Source organism: Plectropomus leopardus, chromosome 9 (assembly GCF_026936395.1).
Source record: "Plectropomus leopardus strain MGB_pleo_1.0 chromosome 9, ASM2693639v1, whole genome shotgun sequence".
Taxonomy (NCBI): domain Eukaryota; kingdom Metazoa; phylum Chordata; class Actinopteri; order Perciformes; family Serranidae; genus Plectropomus; species Plectropomus leopardus.
Window position 1 is genome coordinate 31502021 of NC_142184.1, and position 26117 is coordinate 31528137.

General features: G+C 39.2%; 1 protein-coding gene across 2 annotated transcripts in view; it reads right to left on the reverse strand.

Moving 5' to 3' along the window:
- The window catches only part of LOC121947225 (vitamin D3 receptor A), a 107358-nt gene extending 88842 nt beyond the window's left edge, over positions 1-18516 (reverse strand). For both annotated transcript variants that reach the window (XM_042492180.2, XM_088082501.1), the window contains exons 1-2: positions 18437-18516; positions 16829-16988 (exon numbers count right to left, since the gene is read on the reverse strand). The gene's annotated coding sequence lies outside the window, so the exon portion shown is untranslated. The remainder of the gene's footprint in view (positions 1-16828; positions 16989-18436) is intronic.
- Between the last annotated feature and the right edge of the window lie 7601 nt (positions 18517-26117).

A 26117-nucleotide genomic window follows, 5' to 3' on the forward strand; every position in this document is an offset into this window, starting at 1 on the left:
GGTTTTACCTGCTGGGCCCCTGGGCACAGGTACAACATAAAACATAATCTTGCCTGTGGAATGGAAGCCAGGTTAATTAAGATGAATTTCTCTGTGGTGGCTTTTTTTCTTGTTCATTTTTGTCCATGTTAGTGTGGGCCTGGAGAGGATCAGTGCTTATGATGGTACTCTGTCTCAGCTGCAAGTAATAAGACATTAGGAACAATGACAGTTTATTTCCTTTCAGTGTGGCCAGAGGCACAAGATCAACTGCACACACCACCTTGTCCACGAAAAGCGAATATCATAGACTTTTAAGATAATGGTCAGCATGAGATTTATTTCATGATTAGCCTTGGTGGCTGAGCTTTCTTTTCCTCTTTGTGTTATTGACACCGGTGTGCATCGCTCTCTGCAAACCCAATTGTGGACTTCTGTGTCTGTGTTCTCTATCCGACCTTGTTACCTGGGCCAAACCACTTAATGAACAAAAAAACTCCACTTGTTTCGGATGTGTGATGAGCTGTGCCAATTACTTTTCATTCCCTTGCGCGCACAACGAATGCAACTAACACAATTTGGACCATAGCTTCTGAAAGTGCAGTCTGCGGGCCGAAGATGGCTCTCAGAAATATTTTGTGCAACCTCTGAAAGTGATAGCTTACATTGTATTTGTATCATCTGCACGCCATTTCCAAACTGTCACTTTCAACACTTCATATTTAATGCACTACTCAGCTACTGCGTCAAACTGTACCCCCTGTAAAAGCATCTGTCAGGGTAGGGATGACTTTTTTGACAATATATTGTCCAAGAAATAATTGTAATAAACTATATTATTGTCATTTTGACACCATATTATTCCACTGATATATAATGATAATATAACCCTTTCAAAGAGCAAAGAACGTCTAATTTTCAAGAATATACAGACACAGGAATTGGAATAGGTAAAAAAAATATATTTAGCATATTTTTAAAGTAATTATTCAAGAAAGTACGTATAAAAGGTTAGTGCCTTAATAGGAGTAGCCCGAAATTACTCAGTTTGAGACTTGATACAAAATTTAGCCAAAAAGAAAAAAAACTGATGTTTCTTGTGACTAAAAGACAATCTTAACGAAGCTCCAGGAACACCACAGTTACCTCCATAATGAAGCCGATGCGCTGTAGTAGGCTAACATGAACAGACGGCCTGGGAGGCAGACGGATTGCACTTGGGTGTACAGAGAAGAGGATAAAGTTGTTTACCAACTTTTTGACTCACCGCCAGGGGTTGGTAAGCTAACGACTACAAGGACTGTGCCTGTTCCACTCCAAAAGTGCAGCTGCAGGCTACCTGTAAGCTACACTGTGACATCGATGAAGTATTGTTCAAACTTGCAAAAGTGGGTGGGGTGGACAGAAAAAAAGTCTTCTTGGTTGGGAAAACCCTGTTGTTTATTCTAGCATCATGTTGGTTTGAATGTTGATGACATTCCTATCTGAACAAACAGGCATGTAAAAACAGGCAATATCGAGGCCAGCAAAATGATCAAGGTCATGTCCATATATGGAACACTAAGTTGATAAAGTATCATTACAGGCCTAAGGATGATAACTTGTTAAAGGCTGCTGGTTTCATGAGGTACTACATTCTGTCATCAATGCTACTATTTTTAGCTCAACTCAGCAGTTTAATGTGGAAGTTAGGTGGGAAAGATATTTTGTTTTATGTGTGGACTTTTTCTGTGCGACCCTCAATCATATGCTGGCTCCCTAAATCAGCACTTATTTATAAAAACTTTGGAACCCCCTGTATAAAACAATATTTGTATTTTCCAAACCTCTGGCATTTTTTTAAAAATATTGTCCAGTTGTTGTTTGTATTGTTGCATAGCCCCTGGAATAAAAATATCTGCTCTTTGAAATCCAGGAAGAAAAAAGACAAAAAGGAGGTCAAAATAGCCACATTTATTCTGTGCTTGAAATAATAAGAAAATATTGAATTACATGACCTGAGCGCAGGGTTTAGCCTTCTCTTTGAATAGTATGTTTTATTATTTATTCTATTTTTTAACTACATTAGATTTCTGAAAAACAGAGGTACAAAAAACAGCCGACATATTTGCTGTGTAACATTAAAATATTTTCAATCTTCTGGTTTATGGAGGCTTTCTTTTAAATGTGAATGATTGTAATGTTGTACTAAAATATCAAAATTCCATAAGGTTATCAACTCTGAGCTAAGGAGCAGAGCAGTCAGCCAATTATGACTATTAGAGAGGCAACGATTAGTAAATTAATCAATTCATTGGTTGATTTTAATAACCAAAATAATCATTCTTGTTATTTTTCTAGCAAAGAAGTCAAACTTTTGCTGGTTCCAGCCTTTAAAATGTGATAATATGCCGCTTTTCTTTTTCATTTATTATCCTAAATAAAGTGTCTTTGGGTATTGGAAGACTGACCGGACAAAACAGGCAAATTGAGGTTGTCACTTTGGGCTCTGAAAAATTGTAGAGCAATTGAGTAACAATTTTCACAATTTTTTGATATACTGATTAATCAATTATTCATGAAAATAATCGGTACAGTAATTAATAAATGAAAATAACCACGAGTTGGAGGCCTACAAACTGTCTCAAGAATCAAAAAGCAAGCAACAAGCCACACCTGACCCCAACCCGTTGAAAGAATCTGGCTGCTGATATCCAAAATTTTTAGTTTACTATCGAAACACTTTTCACGTCTAACTATTGTGTGAGCAAAATGCACAACCCTTTCAATTACTGCAAATATTTAGAGAATATTGTGTTGAAATATAGACCACATATGTATGCAGTCTTTGGCGAAAGATGGCATGTGTGGTCTTAAGACAGGGAAGCATACACATCAGCTCTCGCTCACTCTCACACACTCACAGACACACACACACACACACACACACACACACACACACACAATTATAGACCACCTAGACCTATTTAATCTCTTTAATGTCTTGAAGTTGCGTCATTTTCCCAAATGATGACGGGCAAGGCAGCTTGCAATGTGAATATGTTAAAGAGAGAGCGACTACATATGAGTGTGTGTGCGGCAGTGTTTTTCCTTCTCTGGGGCATACACTACAAGCCGTGATCAGTGTAGCACTAAAACAAATCTGACCCAAGCAGGTTCCAGCTCCTGCCAAAAGCAAATAGAGTCCTAAACGCTACATAATACAGCACACAGCAGGAGTAAAAATGGGAATGTGTTGGAGCAACACAGAAAAGCCATAACAAGGGAAAAAAATGCAGTATGCAAAGAGAAGGACGGGGAGGGGGAGAGTGGGACGGAGAAAGAGAATAACAAGCGTAAAATGCTGGCTGTGGAGGGGAGGAAAAAGGGCAAACGACAACAGAAGGAAATGAGGCAGAGGCAGACTGTAAGAAGAACGCGACGGAGACACATATAAAGGCAAATTAAGACTTTACGATTACCAGGAATTTGATTTCAGACCAATTTAGTGACCAAAACAAAACTAAACAGAAAAACAGGAAAAAAGCTGTGTTGCATTAAATCTGTTCTGTATAACGGTATTTAACTGTGAAAAATAAAACCACCACAGATGAAGTAGCTAATAACATTGAAAATTGCTGCATGTCCATTTCTAATTTATTTATGAAAATTTAGTCTTATTTCAACTGCATGTAATACCAAATAAATATCCATGGTGGTGTTGTCATAATACTGGAATTTCTAACTTTCTAACTAACTATCAATTGCTTGAAAATATCAAAATTCGCTATCATTTGCAATACCAACTGATATTGAGAGCATACAATAAAAGACTTTTATAAGAAAGATAAATATAACAAAGATATAATATGAAGACAACATCTTTTCTTGTTTAGTAGCAGAGAACAGCAGAATGAATGTGCTAAACATTGACGCTAATAAAAGTTTTTTACATTAGAGAGATAATAATCTACCTACAGTAGTGCAAATGTTACTCTATGATTGTCATACTTTCAAAGGAAAGAAACCCAAAACAAAACAAAGCCACGTCACAAAAGCCTATTTGCAACCAGAGGGAAAGAGACGAGTGACAAGAGAGGACTGGGAATGTGGGAGAGGAGGCCAGGCAATGGGGGGCTGCAACAGCGTGTGTGTCAACTTGTTGTTGGAGAAAAGAGAGACCTAGAAAATAGTAGGGCTGTACAATTAATTTAAATATTGTTGCAATATTCCAAAAGGTAATATCCAAAGGCTTCAGTTTTTTAAAGAAAGGTCAAATGTGTCACAACATACCATTAAAAATAAAGCTTTGCGGTGCTACAGAAATACCCCGGCCTACATATCATACTGCAGACACGGCGCAGTAACATGCTTGTTTGGTAGAGAACCCAGCAAAATTCACATCATCGTCATTTTAAATTCCTTTCAGTGAAAATGAAATACAGAAAAAAATTACTGCTAAAATTGTGACTTATATTACAATCCCAATATTTGTCAAACTAATATAATTTTGAATTATGAATCTGATTTTTTTTGTTTTTGCATGCAATCATTTTGTGCAGAATCAATTGTATCAAAACTGTAAAAAATGTATGTTATATATATATATATGTGTGTGTGTGTGTGTGTGTGTGTGTGTGTGTGTAAAAATGTATATATACTATATTTGGGGGTTGGGGGCATCAATATTTAACTATGCTCAAAATGTCACTGCCAATATATTGATAAAAATAAAAAGATTAAAATTGCTATGCTACAAGAGGCAATCAAGCACTGCCAACTAAATGTAACATTAATCATAAATTAACTTAACAAAGTGCCCTTATTATTACCACCGGTTCTAGTATTATGGTGTACTGCAGTTCTGAGTGTGTTTTATTCAAGTGGTGTTGGTGTTGCCGTAACCCGGCAGAAGCTGTTGCTCAATTACTGTACATAATTATTATCAATTTCAAATGCTGTTCTGTCTCCTTACTTTCAAACTTATTCAATTTAAATTCTAAACATATTAAAAAGTGGACAAAATAGAATGTTATCTGAGTGTTTAATCATTTATTCAAGTTATGAAGACAGTAGAAGCTTTTATTTGCTGCATATTTGTAAAGGTGTTAATTAGAAATAATTCATTATAATGTGAAAGAAGTGGAATTTATTTGGGGGTGGTGGTGGTGGGGGGGTCATATCTGGTGCCCCTCAGTGTTGACTCCATGGCTCCCTGGAGAACTTTTTCCAGTGTTAATATGTTTTAATAAATGTTTAAATATGTTATATTTAGATCAAGATGAAACTGAAAATTCATTAAAATATGTCATTAATATCTTATCTCTTATCTCTATAAATATCTATAATGATTGTTTTGACAAGACATATAGTAACACTATCATCAATATTATGGACTTTATCTGTAATCAATGTTACCCACTTCACCATCACCTTGACGGTGGGTTTAAATGTACATGGGACAGATTATTGAGCTCAGCCTTTATGTAACACTGCTGTACATACTGTACACGCCACAGTGTGTACAGTATGTACAGACTGTATTCTGCACAGAAGCAAACTCAGATATGATTCGGATTCGGATGAATCTAAGCAGGACCATCGAATCAGTCGAGACTTATTTTCCTGCATTTTTCAGACACTGCTCCTGCATTCACTGATAATGCAAAGTGGAGGGGGGCATGACATACTAACCAGAAAGAGGAGCAGGAGGTTGGACTCTGTTTTAATAATCATACAGCCCACACACGCATAGCTGGGATTTGTGTACTAGACTGAATAGACAAAATGTAGGTAGAAAACCGTAAGGAAGGACACAAGAGAAAAAGACAAGAGGTGCAAATGGATTTTTATCAAGTGATAAAAGATCAAAAAGATGAGAGGCAGAGGAAAGAGCATCAAGTTTGATGAATGCGTTTGGACTTCCTGAATACTATATGGCTGTGTAATTCTGGGAAGTAGCTTCACAGTCACAACAATCATCTGACATTATCACATACTTGTTCCTCCTCTTCATTTATTGCATATATTGAGTATTAGTTAAAATCCTTTTTCATGATTTTATCTTCAGGTTTATGTTAGATCGATGGTACGCATCAAGAACATCAAATATTTGATATCAGATGCATTATCTAATTCACACGGTGCATATTCTCTGGAAACTTAAAAGATGTGACTGATAGTTTACATGATTTATGAATGAGTTTTGTATTTGAGCGCTAATATAAATAAAAGCACAAAGAGAGACATAAAGACAGAGTAAAGCTTTTTTCTAGTTTAATAGATTGACAAATAGGATAAAGAAATCAAGTTCTAGGAAGCCAATTTAAAGACTTTCCAAGACATTTGCAATCCTAGCAGGAGCCAACTTTAAGACCAATTATAAATCCAAAACCAGACATAAAGCTGTCAGAGCTAACTTGCCTTCAGTACATGATGTAACTATAAACCAACAGGATAAGAACAAAGGCAGAACGCTGTTAACAGTTCTCCAGCCCTTTAGTCACATCTCTATCCATTTTAAAGACAGCCTTTAAAAAGGAGATAAAAAGAGACATTTGCTCAATCAGTACATGTCAAATATAATTTTCTTGTTTTCAATTCTGAAGTCCAAGCACTGGCGTTGTGCGAAACACGGGGAGAGCGAGAGTGAGAGGGTTATAGTTGTGAGCCAGAACATGCTTCGTTCTGTCGGCTTCGGCCTGCTGTTCTGCATTTACACTGGAGCCATGGTCTGGATGTACACGTGTCAAAAAGATGCAGGCCGGAAGCAGAAAAGGAAGACGTGAGAGAAAGACTCTGAGGCGAGAAAATATTTACACCAATGGCAATAAAGGATATGGACTTTAACTGCATTCAGAGCACGTGTGTGTGCGTGCATGCACGGGGCCGCCCGGTCAGCCACAACACTTTAGGATGACTAATTGTCCCACAAACAGGATGAGATGGGTGGAGCCTTCTGTGGGGGGCCTGTTGAGCTACAACCAATCCCCCTCTGTGGGCCTGTCTTTCCCTCTCTGTGCTGCAGTAGCATCGGTGAGAGAAAATGAGGAATGGAGGGAGGGAAAAAAAGGTTGAGAAGGGTTAGTAGCTCAGTGAGAGCCCCTTCCACTGGGCCTCAACACACAGACGCAGAAAGAGCAAACGAGAAGACACAAAGCTGAATCTCATTTGCTGGCGTTTTATGTTTCCTTCTCACTCGCGCAATTCCCTGAAATATCCAGAGATGTTAACACCCCCTTTCTGGAGAATGTAATTAAATGATGACGGTCACAAAATGACATCATTTCCTTCCCATTGGTGGAAGCAGGGGGGAAACAGCTCGCCTGCCTCGCTACACAGTTCGAAGATATGCACCTCTAAAGCTGTCTTACTAACAAAATGAAGTTAAGTCGGCTTAACTACTTTTTAAACAGACAAAAAGTACAACTTCCTCATGTGCCGCCCAGTGGGAGTGACAGCGTTGTCAGCAGCCACGCAGCAGAGACGCTCTGTCGTGTGCTACGATTTCGTAACTGAACTATTTTCACAACATAGATAATGACTAGGAGTGTTACAGGAAAAACATCATCCTTGTGTCAGCTGTTAAAGGAGTTCAGTGCAGGGGTGGCTGCGCTGCAGGTGTATTAGACTGCACTGTGCCCGGGTGAAGGAGTGAAAAAAATATTTCTCACAATTGTAGATAAGGTGTGCTGAATAAAAACATTGCAAGTGAAGAAAAAGCATGGACTACAAACACTTGCCAAGCCTCCCCTGGATAGTCACTTATGTTGTCTCACTGCAGTTTGGTGCTGGTCAGTTAACATAGGTTTATCAGAGCGTTTCTGCTGAAAACAGCAGCCTGCTGCTGGAAACAAGGTCCATGAGAGCACTGAGGCCCTGACACAGACTGTTCTGAAAATTGATATTTTTTCCTTTTTGGCCTTTTTTTAGAATGCCTTCTAAGGAGCAGAATTTTTCAACTCCAGTTACTGTATATCTGTGTGAACATGTAAAACAGAGCGTTTGGGGAAGGGATGATGTCATCTCCCTTATTTTGCACATGCCCCTGGTTGCTTTGTGTAATGAACATGTACCAGAAAGGATAACAACAATGGCAGATTACTGGTTGCAGGGTTTTATTTATTTGTGGTGGCCTGCTGCGGTCAAAACATCTGCAGCCATGCATCAATTTTTTTTGGAGCTAAACCGTTCATTAGTTCTATTGGAATATATGTGATGTTCAGTTATTCGTTGCATCACACTCTTGGGGCACAGAGCATACTCTGGGCACAGATGGAGCAGCAGAAAACCAGGGGCAGTCAAAGTGAAACTTAGTGATTAATTGTGCTGGGTCTAAAAGGCAAATTAAAATTCTTAAAACTGCTACTGGGGAATAAAAGAACTCACAAAGAGTTATGCTGCGCTGCATTCATGGATCTGCAAAACATCCCAATGTAGAGAGGGGACAGAGAATGATAAAAAAAAAGAGAGACACACAAGATTGAAAAAGAAGTTTGCTGACCTACACAGACAAAAATATCTGTAGAAACATGGCCCAAGATAGAGCCAAAACCTTATTGTTTTGGCAAACCCAAAACAATGAGCTGAAAGATGTACAAACATCCTCCAGTCGGAGACTCCTAATAGTCATTTGACACATTGTAAGTATGAAGTATTGATGCAGTTTTAAGGTATAATTATATTGCAAAAATGTTGATTTTGTGCAACTCAAAATCAGTCAGACCTCATCTCTCACACTGGATTGAAAGCAGGAATTGCGGAAAGTCTCAGAGGAGAGACATTTAAATGCCTGCACCGCTGCACGTCCACGGATGACAACTTCAGACAGACATACGTACACTCTCTCTCTCTTTCTACCAGGTTTAATGAGTGGCTGCACTAATGAGCCAGTCGTGCTTTTAGTGTGGCAGTAAAAACACGTCCAAGTTAACTCTCACATCAGTCTAATTAAAAAGCCTCAGTTTAAATCAATGGAAACACAGAAGGCACTGATGGTTACAACAGACGTTTAGCTGTTTAAGTTAATTTCTTTAGCGTGTTAGTCTGATTCCAGTTAAACTGAATCAGAGTCAATGAATGAACTGTGCATTTTCAGAAACAAGGGCAGACTTTGATTACTTCTTGTTAAAGGCCTGTGTGTGTGACATGGGGAGCAGTTTTCTTTCTGTCTATACCATCACAAAGCATAAACTACATAATAAAATTGGACCAGGTTGTTTTTGCCAACCTGTGGCCAAATATCTCATTACACTTCTCACGCTGGGAGACAAAGGCGACAAAAAAAAACTTGTCTCTGTAAACGATGTTTCCAGAACCTTTAAGAATAGAGTTGGGCGACAATATATCACGGGCAGGCTGAATTCACGGCTGGTGAGCTGTTTTTCTGCCAATTTAAATAGCCAAAATACATTCCTTTATATTTCAGCCTCCTCACCATGAAAACTGTAAAATGTGAAGCAAATAATGGGCCTCTAAATGCGTAATTTGTGTGAGATCAGGAGTCGCGAGGGAACTGGCAATTCTTTAACAACCTGTGCCAGCACAAAGTCCTATGCTTCACAAAAAGAATACTTTCTGCAAACCACTGTATCTTTAAAAAAAAAACTGTAAGGGGTAGAAACACATTATTCTTTTTTGCTTTGTCACTTGTTATCTACAGTTTCATGATCAGGCATCTTATCTGTATTTACAGAGATCAAGAAGTATCAAGTCTTTGCTGTTAAATGTATTATTTTAGAGACTTGGCATATGTTACCGTCACCTGCATCCAGATCTGCTGTCAAAGATACCTCTGCAAAGACATACTGACGGTGATTTTAGCCTCTTGTTAAGCATTTAAGCCGCTCTCTAGTCATGTTAAGCCCTGTGTGGCCCTGCTAAAGGAGAAGTGGGCCTGTGCTTTATCTTAAATCAGCCTGACAGGTAAAGTAGATGCTGATGAACATGACATGAAGAGCTGACTGGTCTCAGGTCTGCACCTGAAGAAATAGCTTGGTCCTTCTTGCAAATTTGTAGCCAACTTAAAGCTAATTCAGCTTCTATAGATTTGGCTGTGCTGTTCATTGGCAGTGTATTTTAATATTTTGCTGTCCCTAGGTACATTGCATGGAGAGATGTAATCCTAGTATTAATGTGTGTCTCAAACCTATTGTTCAAAGCTTTAGTACATAAATACTACACGTAGGCTTATCCCATATTTAACTCATCCCATCCAGCATTCTTGAAAACTAAAATAACTAGAAAAGGGCACTCAGAGTTGGGATCTCTAACAGGAGGCCGCGTTCCGGCCGCTCGAGCCGTTTGCGGCCTTTCTAGACAATTCTTGTAATTCCAGCAGACCCGACCAAGTGCTTTTCAGGAAATACAATGTAATCATGAAACACAATAAGTAAAACACAGCCACAAATCTTGTAAGTCCTAACTGGACTTCTTACAGTATTAACTTTGTCTGCAGGCTACAGCACAACACATTAGGAAATGACAATAAACACAATCAAAACAGATAAAAAAGAGACAGTTTAGCCTTTTTTGCATGCTTGCTTACTTATAGTGGAAGCTCAAAGAAAGGAAAAATGGCCAAAGCAACAAAATATGCAAATCTACAAATTAAACAGGCAACACACTCTGCCAATGCAGTACAGCGAAGAAAACAAAACTGGGTTGCAGCAGATATGTGATGTCGGCGAAGATAAAATGGAAATTTATTCATCTCGTATCGTGCCTAACATAAGTGGATCATAACATATTGGGTATGGAATTAATTTTCAGATGCTCCTGTTCCAAATGAGACCAAACTTTCTTTGGATGTCAGTGTGTGAGCCAAGACAAAAAATAAAATGTTGCCTGCAACAGATAAGGCTTGTTGTTTATAGCTGAGGCTATAACTTGCAGCCCCTACAAGCCTCTTAAAGGAGTGAGAAGTCAGTGGCTACAGCTTCATGCACACCAGGATTCCCCTGTTATTCTGAATAGGACAATATTTGGAATTTGATGCAGGTCATGTAAACAGCATATTTAGTTTAAATATTCTGATATAGGCTGTTTTACAAATTTTGCATTTTCTGATGAAGACATTCGGGATATGCTGGTTTGATTTGGGTTTTAGGATTATTATTTGGGCATGTATACTGCCAACTCAAAGCCTCAACTGGGGTTTTTACTGCAACACACCACCTCTCATTTATTTACGGGCAGCTCAGTGTGTTGTCATGGACACGCTGTACACAAACCAACTAATCAACAGTTTGCAAGGCTGGGGTAGAGATGCATGCGAAAGAAAATCCCACAATTCCGGTCAAAAGGTGAACTACTCCTACTTTCAAACTTTATGAAAGAGTTGGATATCAACAGGTTTTTGGATATGCGCAAATACCGCAGCACCGACCTTTTCAAGAAGTTGACGGAAGGAAAGAGTCCAACGAGTCCGCCACCGGTAGGAAAGTGTGAAAAAAATCCTCTTTTGATACAAAAAAGCGAAATGACATGCGGCTTTCTCTCCATATTTTAATGTGATAGGCAGCATAACGGGGCACGTTAATCAGACGAGACACAGCTGCATGCAAAAAGGAATGTTAGCGGCATATTCATTTTCATTAGACATGTACGCAGCACACGTGCGCAGTACATTTTTGCCTCGTGGGAATTGAACCGTTTACCCTCGCAGTGCTACTTTTGTGCTAGGCTAACCCCGACCACAATATGCAGCACGAACCCTGTGATCTTATGATTGTTTACCACCACTGAATCATTCATATGTCGAACCCTGAGAACTCGAAATTCTGTATGCACCAGTGTGACCTTAGACTGTGAGGTGAGCCGTTACTGACATCTATCTCAAGGAGCCCCTTAGGCGCTTCAAACAAGACCTAATCACACCAGCCACAACACCAGAGCCTCTACTATATTTATGTTGTAGCTACACAATTACCTCTCATAAGGAATCCATTAGCCCCTGTTTAACACGTTCACATTAAGGAGGGAGGAGGAAACTGTGACTGTAGAATAGCGCAACAATAAAAAAGGAGTAATCTGCTGCATGTGAATGACAGAAGTGTGTTTTTTTCCTCTCTGTTGCCAATTCATTCTTCACAAAAATGACTCTGGCCAGCTTATGAAAGCTTACACATTTTGCCGTTGCAAACACCTAGTGTCTGCAGGTCTTTCCTATAAGCCAGTGATGTAGTTTGTTTGAAATAAGCAGAAGAGCAACTGGTTAGTACGAGCACTATGGTTTAACGGACAATGGGAAAATTCAAGAGAAAAGACAACAGAGTACTGAGCTGTTTGAATGACAGGAGAACTCAGAAGTGCAGGGCAGAAATACTGCAGCAATCAGCACTTACAACAAAAGATGGAGGCCAAAACAAAAAAAAAAAAATGTAATCAAGAGATTATTGCTTTTGGCGCTCTACTTCAGTTTCATCTGTAATTGTACTCTTGTGGATCGCTTCAAGGCAATTTCAAAACACGCATTCTCAAAATTAAACTTTTATTCACATCATATCAATAAATGAAGCTTGCAAAGTTAATGCACTATTAAATCTGACAAGTTGATTTTATTGTTTTTAATCTAGGAAACCGACTGCTTTGAAAAATTTAAGTAAATGTCATAATTAATCTTAATTTATGTTTGCCTTATATCTAATTAAGATTACTTAAAAGTTATATTTACTTATTTTTGTCAAGCTGTCGCTACTTAGAAATGATAAGTTTAATTTAATCAATCTGTCAAAGTTTTAGCAACTTCAGTAAACCAAGTTTACTGTGCTATTTATCTGTATTCTGCTGGTTGCATACATGTCACCAGCAACCAGCAAGTTATAGTCTCAGAACTTGCAGCTCTCCTAACTTCATCTGCAAAATCCTCTTTGACATTATCAAGTTAAGTCAGACTAACTTGGTTTACTGAAATTGCTAACAGTCATTTTTAAGTTGCAACAATTTCACAAAATTTAGTTTATACAGCTAAACTTCAAGTAAACTTCTCATATAGATATATAGTAAACATAAGTTAAGATTTGTAGTTATATTTACTGTAGGATAAAGTCAGGAGTGTAAGATTAAGTAGCCACAGTTCAGTAAGTCAGACACGTTTCATTGATGTTTCAGTCAATAGACGCATCTGACTCATTATTATATGAAAAAGAACTTGGATTGGGATCAAGGACAAAACTTAATCGGGACATCCCGACACATTATCAGTTGTTTTAAAACATCCTTCAGCTAAGCCTGAGCCTCAGTCTGTTAAAGGGGATTGTGAGGCAGGATCATCTAAATCTGCGAGCAGGGCAGATTAAACTGGAATCAGTATCCAAATATTTGTCTGAACTTTGAAAAACCCCTTTCTACAGTGTTGATTCAGGACAAGAGCAGCATCACAGCCAGCATCACAGCTTGCCAAATATAAATAAATTACTGACTGACACCAATATGCCCTCAAACCATCACCAACTGTTGTTGAACATGGCCGACTGGAGTCTCTGGTCAATATAACGGTATAATACCTTGTAATGGCAGAAATGTGTCCATCAGAAGTGATTAGAAGGAAATAGGATGCTCTAATTGTGAAATTCTGGTGCTGAAAAGAAGGCTAAGCAGTAGGAAAGGCCAGCGAGGAAAACTAAATTAGTCTACCATCAAAAAAATTCTGCCATACGGCTCTCCCTTTAATATCGTTCAGAAAATGTTTGCAAATCAATAAGCAGCACTGCTTTATTGTTATACTGGATTGATATGATTTTTTTTGTGTGTAAGAATGCTGATTTTTTTCAGGTGTAAAAGGTCTTTTGGGGCCTTTAGTCTGACAGCACACACAATTTCTTTTATAGACCAAACGTATGATCAAGTAATGAGAAAATAAAAACCAGATTGATCCGTAGTTGATGTAACTGTTAGCTGCAGCCCTACTTCTCTCCTATGGGAAATTATAAAAACATCCTCCCACCCCTTTTTGCTCAGCCATGTTTTGATAAAACTACAAAAACCTAAATTGTCCATCCGTATCAGGGCAAAGACTCAGTTTGCATATAACAACACTATTTATTTTAAATGTTCTGAGATCACTTTCAACATAAGATGATAGAATCGGTCTTAACAGTCTGGCTGTATCCGTGTATTGTGAGGAGACGTCCCAGTACTGATGTCTTTAAAAGCGGATAAGAAGCAGCACCGACTTTAAACTCCATGAGCTGAATAAAGTCACTGGAAAAATTGAACTCACAGCAACTAAGTTTGCGAGTGTGCAGACCTGTAAATATTTGTGCAAATGTGTGAACGTACGTGTGCCTGTGTGTGTTTGTATGCGCGCATATGCACACATGCATTCCATATTCCCTGGAATTAGCTTATGTTTCAAAAAAGTGTGCTGCACCTTGAGGCCCCCATGCATCTGTTATCATTTTACAACCTGCCCGTAACTCAGCAGAGTACAAACCTCCTGAGCACAATGTGCTCCACTAAGCACCTCATTACAGAAAAAGACCCTTTGTCCCCCACTGAGGTAATAGGTGGGTGGGAGGAACCTTTAGATGAAGGGGTAAACACAGCAAAGTGACACAGCGATTATCCTTTTCATGACAAAACCCCTTCAACTCGCATCTTTTTCTCCAGATTTAGAAACCTGTGATAAACTGTTCGTTGACTCAGAGCATCGTGTGTGTCACCTGCGCTGGCAACATGGAGCGGGTGACACTGAGTAACACAAGGCTGTTTTATACAAGCAGAGATACAAGGTTATGGTCCAGCAGCAGTGGGGGGTGAGTGCTGAGTGAATCATGTTATCATAGGGTGTAGCATGGTGTGTTTACTCACAATGTAGGAGAGCAGCAACCCCGGAGAAATGTGCCAAAACAAGCAAACACACAAAATGCAACATAACCACAAGAAAAGTTAACTTTCCAATTCCATAGCTATCGCTGCATCAAATTCACTGAAGCTCCTTGTCTTTCATCATATTCAACAGTCACCACTCCAAGAAAAAAGAGACTGGAACAATCCCTGTAATTCCAGCTCAGCACTACAAACATGGCAGCGCGGCTTGTGTTTTTAGAAAAGTCCACACAGAAAATCAAAGAGATTGTGGAAAAAAAGAAATCACACATATTATTTCCCTTAAGTATGATTAAAATGCAGTTTCATCCCTCTAAAGCTGAGGGAACCACTCTCAGCCACAGTGGAAACTCTCATATATTTCCATTATGCACATACTAAAAGATAATGCTCAACTTTCAATTGAATCAAAATAATTATGGTGGTTTTGCTTAAAACTTCAGCCTCAAAGTGAAATGCAGAAAAATGAAAATTCACAACACAAAGAACACTTAATGATGACCACTGTGCAGAAATGATTTCAGATCACAAACAGCACATACATACAAATTATGCACAGCAACAAGCAGGGTTCCTACAGCTTAAGACAAGATCATTTCAAGGCTTTTAAAGACTTTTAATGCCACTGTGTATAAAATTTAATAGCAACTTTACACTAACCAAAATTGAACAAATAAAATAATCTCAATTGACATTTATGTAGGGTTAGGAACAATTTTGGGAGGTACATTAGGGGCTAGCAGGCAGAAAATTGTCAGATGTACAATTCTGCCCAAATGTTTATTGAAACATAAACATGACTTTCTTTTTTTTTTAATCTGGTGGTGGAGATAAGGGAAGAACAGAAGTGGGAAATACCTGGCGTCTGTTGACAAGGTTTTTTTTTTTGCAGTTTTGTGTTTCTTGCTCTCAAATAACATCTTTTATTTTGAACATGGATGTATGATTTTGAGGTGCCATCAGCATAAGCACAGTGTGCCATGGTGATAATCATCCGTGCAAAACACAGCATGCTGTATACAGTTCTGTGGATTAAATGAAGCTTTGATGGACATTATTTGCATCAGTGATTTTCACTTTCAGCCCCAGATGCCATATCAAAACAAAAAATAATTCATACAATCCTACCTCCCACATCTAAGCATTTTAAGACTTTTGAAAAACTGATTTAAGACATTTTAATACCAACAAAGGCCTTAGTTTTTACATATGAATTCATTCAAAGCCTTTTAAGACTTTTTAGGGATCCACAGGAGCTCTAAGCAAGGCAATTAAGCCAACAGTCAAATACTTTTTCTTAACACTGGATGTTTTACTCTGACGGCTTAATAGTTGTTATTATCTGATAACACACATATAAGATGCAATATAGAATAGAGTAAAATACTCATCCAGCAACATCTATTGTTCCTGAGACACACAACAACATTTGGCCAAACTGCAGTGACTGGCTTAAGTCTCTGGGGTCCATTCTACTCCACTCAGCTCCATGCTGATCTGTCCCTTTGTCTTCCCCGCCTTGCAAACAGGAGCAGCCTCCTCCACATCAGAGGCTGACAACCTCCAGGAAGGAACACTTCTAAAAACCACAACACAACATCCATCTGCCTGTCACTTTACACACAAATACCGGAAATACCATGTGCATTTAATGCAGTGGAATAACCTCCAATTCGGTTTATTTTCCTCTGGGCGTTTTTAGGATTTGCGCACTGGCCCTGCTGCAGGCAGCCAGGCAGGCATGCACATGTGGAACGTGGAGGGAAGCACCCGCCTATAACAATAACACCACACACACACACACACACAACATAACCGGGACATTGCTCGTCCAGAAGTTGTGCTGGAATGTGAAATGCATGTGAAATGTGAAATGCCATGTGGGCCGAGTGCATGTAAAAGCGGTATAGGCGAGGAAACAAAGAGAAAAACTGCAGGATTTTTTTTTTTTTTTTTTGCTAATGTGCAGCGACTAGCTCATAACACTACATGCTAACCGGAGTCTTTACATTTCTGTCACAAAACCAGAAAGCTCTCTTACCTGATGTGGCATATCAACCTTCACTCTGTGCAGTAGCAGAGGGGGACCCAAATGTTGGAGCCAGGTCGCCAAATTTTCCGAGCTGGTGGACTTGAAGGCGGCTTTTTAACAATTCCCCCCACGCCGAAACGAAAAAACTTTTCCTCCGTATAAAACAAAACTGTCAACAGAGAAGAAAGGAGGAGTGATTAGGCAGGGCTATCTAACGGTCAGTCGGGGGGCTGGGGGTTGGGTACAGCCCCGATGACGTCCCGTTATTTCTTGCATGGACATACTGTTACGCTAAACGTCATTCAATAAATCTGGCAATTCAATAGTTGCCTCGCTCGCGCGGGGGTAAACACTTCTGAGAACAGGACTTTAGACTTTTCGCGAGACATTTCGGGATTTCTGGGATATTCGGCACCCAAGTTACACACAATGCGGCACTTCATCCAAACAAAACTTTAAAGTGTTCTCATTCACACCGCTTCTTGCCACCCTCCTCCACTTTGCAAGTTTGTTAGGAAAGCGTGGGGCTAAAAGCAGAGGCAGCATGTGTGTGTGTGTGTGTATCGAATTGAAGAGTGTGTCCTAACCTGTGAAATCATGTTACTACTTCTGTACATTTGCCAGCACGCGCGGCCATGTTCAATTGCCACATTATTAAAAGGGGGGTTTCGCGGGGCTCGGACACTAACAAAAAAACGGCAGCTACAACATGAAAATGTCCATAAACATTTTCTGTTCTTGCGTTGTGTGTGGAAGGGGGAAAGTCAGACGTTTAAATTGGGTAAATGGAGCAAAATCAAAATGTAGAAATACTTTTACAAGTGCTGCATTCAAATGTTTTACCAAAGTAAAAGTACAAAAATATTAACTTAAAAATACACTTAAACGTAAAAAAAAAAAAAAAAATACACAGTGATCCACATTAGAATCACATATGTTATATTATTGACTGTTGATGTATAAATGTGTAAATTGCATTAATGCTGAAGCTGCTAAAGATGGGGCTGACTTTACCTACATAATAGATCTAAACGTGATCTTATAGGTATCTTATAAATCCCACAAGGCAACAATCAAGTTTTATCTTAACCTATAATATTCCACCACCATTTGCCTGTTTATTGATAATATTTCGTATTATTAGACTAAATCTGCAAAGTATCTAACTTGAGTTAGCAAATAAACGTAGCGGCTAACGTTACAATATCAGTCTATGAGATTTAGTGGAGTAGAGGAATAAAGTAGCAGATACTCATGTTAAGCACAAATTGTACTTAAGTACAGCATTTGAGTGAATGCACTTCCAGCCAGTATGTGTTGTGTGAAATGGCCTCTCTAATATGACAGTAAACCTAGGCTCACAGAGAAGGTTATATTGTTTGTGTCAGCCGCATGTCAAAATATTGCAGCCCGCTAGAGAGCAATAACAACAGCTAACGCGACGTTAACAGCAGCACACTTCACTGGCCTGGAAAGCGCGTGTGCCACTCGGCCTGAAAGCACTTCTCAGCAAAAACCAAACGAGACAGAGCGAAACTACAACGCTACTATATCGTCACATCACCGCTCACAACACGACGCACTCGTAAAGGTACAGGAAAGTGGAAAATAACTTACATTAGTCCATGCGAAGCGCAACGTAAGCAGACACTAGATCTGTATCAACATAGACGGGCAGCACTTCTCTATAGTCCCGCCCCCGCAGTTTAACACTCAGGCATATCTATACATATATATAATCCCCCCGGTGTCCAATCACAGCTCTCCACTCCGGAGTAGCGTCTGCTCTCATTGGTCTAGAGGGTTATCAGTCTCGAGCCGAGTCCCCAGCTGTCTCCTTACCATATAGGGGTGTGTCGTGACGTTGCGGACAGCCTTATAGGTAGTAAATGATTTTATCAAAAAATAATAATAAATAAAACAAATAAAAATACATCATGTAATTCAACGACAAGAACCACATCCCAGAGCTTATGATTGCCAGAGCTTTTTCCTTATATTTATGGAGACAGGAGAGATGGTGACACACAATTTTTGTTCTTATATAAATTTGTATGTACAAATTTGTGTTTTGACAATGTTTAATTTTCAGTGCCGCATGTACTTAGTAACTCCACATTTCTCCTGATTAATTATTTATGATTTACCTATACATAATATATGAAAGTTCCAGCATCCTCTTCTCTCTCTTTCTGATGTCTCTGTCCTGGAAACTGTCTGTAACTGATAGTGTACACATTCAGACAACAGTGAATAATGTTTTCACTAACCCACTAACTAACCAGTGTGTGTCCACAGTGTATATATGGAGAAGGGGTAATTTGCCTACTTGGTGGAAGAATTCAGAGGGAATGATAGGGCCCTGTGGTGGTATACGATGTCACCCCTGGGAGGTTTTTATTATAGAACTTCAATCACCACATTACCTACTCTGTAATTAGGAGTGATTCTCCTCTGGTATCCACCTCGTGTCATTTCTCTAGATGGGCTATGCGATGCACAGTTCCAGCCTGGAGAAGTTGGACTATGGTTTCTTTTTTTATCGAGTGCAACTGGATTTAAGGCTATTTGGCTGTTGCAGGGATCCAACCTATGACCTTTCAGTATAAGAAGGTTCATGTTGGCAACATTCCAGCGAGTAATCCATAACTGCATGCAGTGGTATAGATGAGAAAAGCAGTATTAGCCCCCTCCTGACAGATGGAAAAAAAAGGCAACTTGAAGCCTGCTTATTGGTGGCTTTGGGTCCTCTGTGAACAGATTAGGGTATTTCAAAGCTTGCTCTACGTGCTTTGTGAAAGGAGGCTTTTAGAAAGACATCCCTCTTTTTCATCATGTGATACATGTGATGTTAAAAAAACTGTCATCATGGAAGTCAGGCTTCTGATATTGTAAAGGCACTATGTATGAGTCGAGAGCTACTGTTGAAGAACATCATTTTGCGAGCCGTATACGGGGCTGTCGTAAGGCCGTGGAAATGTATTCATCGTGGATAGAGTTTGATGTTGTTACAGTTACATCAACAAGATTATCACAGTCGGCTGCATGGAACATCTATACTAGCAAACAGTTGTAATGGTACTGTGATCTAATTATCTTCAAATGGCATTCATTACTAGACTAGAATACACTGCTATCGTATTCTGTACAACCCACATTACACTGTTGTACATTTCTACAAACCATCGTTACCAGCATTTCCCCAAATCTCTCCTCAAGTACCACTCGTCCTGCATGTTTAAGATCTTTGCTGCAACACAGCTGAATTAAATGATCAGCTTGTCATCAAGCAGCTTCAGGAGTTCATAACGAGTTGTTAATTTGAATCAGCTGTGTTGGAGCAGGGAGAGATCTGAAACATGCTTGACAAGTGGTACTCGAGGAGAGGTTTGGGACGTGCATACGTTCTGTCTTGATACAGAACTATAGTGTGCTATACTTTCTATAGTATACATTCTACTGTTATACATTACCAGTGTGCTATACTATCTATACTATATATTTTATACTTCTATACATTACTAAGGTTTTCTATACTATCTATACAATACGATACATTATATGGTTTTATATTACCATAACTGTCTATATTATCAATATTATACATCATACTGTTATCATTACTATAGTATGCTATACTATTTATACTATACATAATACTAATAATTATAAATTAATCTAGCATGTTTTGCTGTATCTATACTATACCTTATACTGTTTCACATTACAAGAGTGTGCTCTACTAACCATACGATAAATTATACTGTCTAAAGTGTGCTATACTATCTATACTATAAATTAAACTGTTATTAATTACAATAGTGTGCTATACTATCTATACTACACATTACACTGTTACAAATTTCTATAGTGTGCTATACTATCTATACTACACATTATACTGTATTACATTACTGTGGTGTGCTATACTATCTATACTATAAATAAACTGTCTTAAATTACTATAGTGTGCTATACTAACAATACTATAAATTATACTGTTATACATTATTAAAGTGTGCTAGACTCACTATACTATACCTTATATCTTTATACATTACTACAGTGTGCGTCACTATATCGATACAGCCTACTGTTATACAATACCATTGGGGTTTTATGCTATCTAAACTATTTATGATACTATTATACTTACAATAGTGTGCTTTACTAAATCCATATTTTACATTATACTTCCATACATTACTATCAGGTGCTACATTATCCATACTATACATCATTCTGTTATATATTACTATAGTGAATTTTACTATGTCTATATTATACATTACTGTAATTTAGTGCTATACTTTGTGCTTTACTGTACTGCACTGTACTGTAATATACATTATCATAGCCTATAATGTAAAGTATACATTTCATCCATTACAGAAATGTTGGCAGGGCTCTGGTTCTCATGTTAACTTCCTTCAGGCTAATTCAACTGCTGCAATCATTATGATGCTAATCTTGTACTGCTGTTGGTCAAGAGCCTAAATATAAATGTCACAGCTAAATGTTTATGGGCAAGTATGTTGCAGTCATACAATGGTTTGACCAAGAGCCGCTGTAGCTTCAAAAAAAACTTTGCAGCTCCAAAAAAAAGCATAAATCCTATTTAAAAACAGCGTGGGTTTGTACATCTTATTTCTCTGTGTTCAAAGCCTCCAGTGATTTGACCATCAAACAAGAGGATTTTACTTATCGAGCATAGATCCGTGTTGACTTTCTTAACTGTTATAGACTGCATTAAAAAAATGTAACTGTAACTGTGTGTGTACATTATACAACCTATATTACTTGACATTCAAACCTGTATGTGTGCATGATATTTTTCCTTACAGCTTGCCTGTGTGTGCATGTGCTGGAATCTAGGCCACCTCTTGTGGCTTTGTGTCTGAGAGGCGGATCAGTCTATATGAGGGGCAGCCAGGCATATGGGCGTGTTTGCGTAGGGGCATGCGCACACAGGACTTCATCCTCCTCTGTGTTTGTGTGTGTGTGTGAAAGAGGGGGAGAGAGAGAGTTTATACTGTATGAGGTACCTGGGTTGTCTCGGGGTGTTTCCACTGAGCAAATACACAACAGCATAATAGGAACAGGAGACACTATCACTTTCAAATGTACAACTGAACACACACTTTCTCTGTAGCTCTTTCTTCCGCTCTATCTTCCTTCCTTGAACTCGGAATCTCTCCATCTCACTTCAACGGCCCCACTCCCCACCTCCACACCAACACGCACATGCACGTACACACCACTTTCTCTCCCACTCACAGGGTGAGTCTAGGAAACAGCTGGAAAAGCAAATAGTCGCAGGCAGGCCGAGCCCCGGCCCACTGGCTCTCACACATGACTGGACCTTTACTTGGATGAATGCAGTCCTCACACTGATTTTTCAGCTGCAGTCAAAAAGCACAAGGAGCAGTTGCAATTGCACAAACCTAAAGGAATGCTGCAGCAGTTGGCAAACACGCTTTGATCAACTTTGCAGTGTGCGGCGAGAAGATTGGTAGCAGTGTCACCCCCTCGTGTGCCACAAGTTTTTCAGGGATATTTTGGCAGCTAAGGCCACACAGAGGATCACACAGTCCAGGGAAGGAGCTGTCTCCAGGCCCTTTTCCGCTGTCCCCATTTAAAATTTCATGCCCCTGAGCTCTGCCTCGACCTCCAACTCCTCAACAATGTCATCATCAGCCTCCAATATCAATAAACCCGGCCCATATTCACTACAAATCTGCTGCATTCTTTCCAATCAAAATTAAGGAATTTGATAGCCGAGCAAAACTGGAACGTGGGGTCAGTAAGTCAGAAAATACTGTTCGCTGCACCTACAGCCCTGAATTCAGCTGACAGAGTTCCATTTGATTCATTTCCAAAAGATTTCATATAAAAAGTATCAGTTACAGCTACCTTTTGTAATCAATTACATTGATACAAAACTGAATGAAATAACATGTTGCGAATTGATTTTATCAGGACACACCATGGGCATATTATGAGACAATGGGCCCCTGGGCACAGATATGCAAAAGGCCCCACCCACTTTCTTACATATGAGCAAAACATAGACACATTGTGGTGATTTTGCATTTCTTTGTAGCCATTATGCATCTTTTTGTAGTTTTGTGTCTCCTTTCAGTCATTTTGTGTGTCTTTGTGGTTGTTTTATCCATTTTGTGACTCTTTACAGTTCTTTTGAATCTATTTGTGGTCATTTTGAGTCTCTTTCCAGTTGGTACATGTTCATTTCAGTGGCTTCATGCAAGTGATGGCCTTGGGTCCCCCTGACACTTTGAGCCTGTGCCCAATAGGCCTGTTCAGAAATCCATCCAAATGGGTAACAGAGTCATAAAAACTAGATTGTGATTTGTGAACAAGGTGTGACCTCACACAATAATGACAATACAGATCAATAATTCCAGGTGATGATACATGTTTTTCTTGTAGTTGATGGAGTCAGGATCACATTTATGTTGCTCTGTAACAAAAAATGAGCAGGACATACAGTACCACTGCATATCTACGTCATACCATCCCAAATTCCTTGTACACATTCTTCTACTTATTCAGTTCTTCTGTCTCATATGTGCTCCTGTAGGAGGGAATACATTAAAAAAAGACGGAACATGTGTTGGACTGGTTTCAAGAATGTGGACATTATAGGAATGTAACATATGCAGTATATAAGAGAGCAACCCACACACAGACAGAGGCTCCCTACTATAACCTGTCATTCCTTAGGTCAAACACTGGCATGCAGCTGTGTGAACCATCATTGCACTTGAGCATACCACAAACCTACAGAAGTATTCAGCCCTACACAGCAGACATCACCTGTTCAACACAAACCACCTTCAACAGTCTGCCCCCATGCAGACATCACTCACTTAGGATCCTCACAAACCACAAAGAGGAAGCTTTAAATGCTGAGACAAAATGGTACAATAACAGTAAAACCTTTGACCACCAAGATCCCACTGACTCTGCAGTCCACTTTAGGGAACATAAACACAAAACCAAAGATTTGATTGTTTTGCCAAATATCTGAGGTCGGTCTGTTTCACGTCATCATGCTTTTATTTCATTTTTTATGTTAGTTTTTGTTCTTTAAATAGTTCTTTTTTCAGTTTGTCACATGTTATTTCTATAATATAATTAGACTTTTCTTTAGATATGATATTATTTTCTTGCACCTCTTAAGAGACTTATTTTGTTTGGCTGCCTGTAACAAGTTTTTATTTAATTCTGCTGGTGTCATTCGTATGTCTTTCCTGTTTCGAGGGACACATACATGTGTGATATTTCCTGAGGAAATGGTGCAGCCTAAAATGCGTCACCTGTGCCGACTGTGTATTAATGCCATGTTTGTTTTCCGAGCCTCTAAAGCTCATTTTCATTGGTGCGCCCTTTGAGCAATTAAACATGCTTGTTTTGCATTTCCACTTCTCCTTTGCTGCCGATCCAAAATAAAATCCAATACATGTTGTGTTACATCCACTCGGCTGCGGGGGAAACATATTTGATGGATTATTTCCACTCATTTCAGCTCTTCAGGAAGCTTTTAATGTGGAGTGGCTTTGAGCGGGAGTGAGGATACACACCCAGCACTGACACTTCCAGCCAGACTGACTGCAGCCCGCTGCACAAAGCTAGCTGGGAAAGCATTAATCAGCTCTATCATAACATGCCACCTGTGAAGAGCAAGTGTCAGCAAAAACAGCTTCCGTCAGCATCCCCAGCATTGATAAGAGGATTTTTTTTTTGTCAGAAAGAGAATGATGTTTAGTTAAATACAACCATTTAAAAATACTCCACTACAACTGAAGGTCCTTGATTCAACATGATATCTACGTGCAGAGGTATTATAAGCAAAATGTTCTTGAAGTATCAGAAGTAAAAGTATGTCCCGGTTACTGATATATTATTATATAAAACATTATTTGATTTTTCTGTGAGACTTTTGAAATGTCACTTCTTTGCAGCAGCTGTGTGAGAAGTTTAAGGGGATGTAGTTAACAAGGATGGGTTTGTCAAACATGTGACAAGGAGCCAAAAGAAGATGTCACTCTTGTACAAAGCGTCACAAGCCAAACAAATTGGCAATGCCTGGTTTAATATATAAAAATGAAATCAAATTTTGAATAATAATAATATAAACCAAGCCAATTTGCAGTTTTCTCAGTTTTAAAAGCATATTTTCAAAGGAAATGGTGCACAGTTCCTTTATATTTATTCTCAGCTGTAACAAACATAACGCAGACTATTTGAGTATTGTGTCTGAAACATGTCGACCAATGTTAAAGAAAAGTTTCCGTCAGCTGAGAGTTGCCTTAGATGAGAGAGAAAAGACAGAAACGAGAGGGAGAGGCTGCACGCTGCAGACAGATGAGACAATGGCCTGCCGCGTCATCATTCGACAACACTGATCAATGTCAAGCTGTTGCACAACACCAACACCCCCCTCCTCTCCTTTTGTCTTCCCTTGTTGCTACATTTCTTGCTGCCCCGCAAGCTCTCAGTCTTCCTTGTTCTGCTCAGTCTGCACAGCAACAAGAATTCACAAAAACAGAAGACACATGGAATAAATGTGGTTGCAGTGAGGAGAACATTATTTAATTATATTAAATATAATCAAATAGTCGCTAGTTTTCCAATTGTGTCTGATCCTGAGACAGAATATTTTCTCATTTGGGTAAATATTTGAGTAAAAATGACAATGCGGGTTTTTGCCTCCTTTCTTAGCTCGCTGTTTCAACCCCTCCCTCTCCATCTGGTCCCCTGTGACCTCTGCCCTAGTGGGATTTGTCATGAGTGGCGAAGCGGAGGCCCGAAATCACAGCTTCAAATAAATCTGCCTGTGTTTGGAAACAGTGACGATCCCTTCCCACAACAAACAGAAAGGAGGTATTTGACTTTTGAAACACAGTTGAAATTCCAGTGTAATTGGTGCGATCCGTCGCGCTCTCTTTATTTACCACATGTGATCCTGTGCAAACATCACTGGGATGATTCCATGTTTCATATAACGGTGTAATATAACGCCTCCCCCTGGCATTGCGTCAGACTCCAAAAATGGATCCTCACATGACAGGAGTGCCAGCATTAGTTAGAAACACAGGTCCACAGACAAACAGTTTCTCATGAGGATCCCCAGCCGGAACAAGCTTAACAACTGCTGCTATAATATAAACTCCATGCATAAAAGATGAGGATTGTCTTTTTATAACACAGTGCATGCAGAGCCGCCAGCAGGGTAAGACTTTTTTTTCTCCTGAGTGCATTTCTTGCCCCCTAT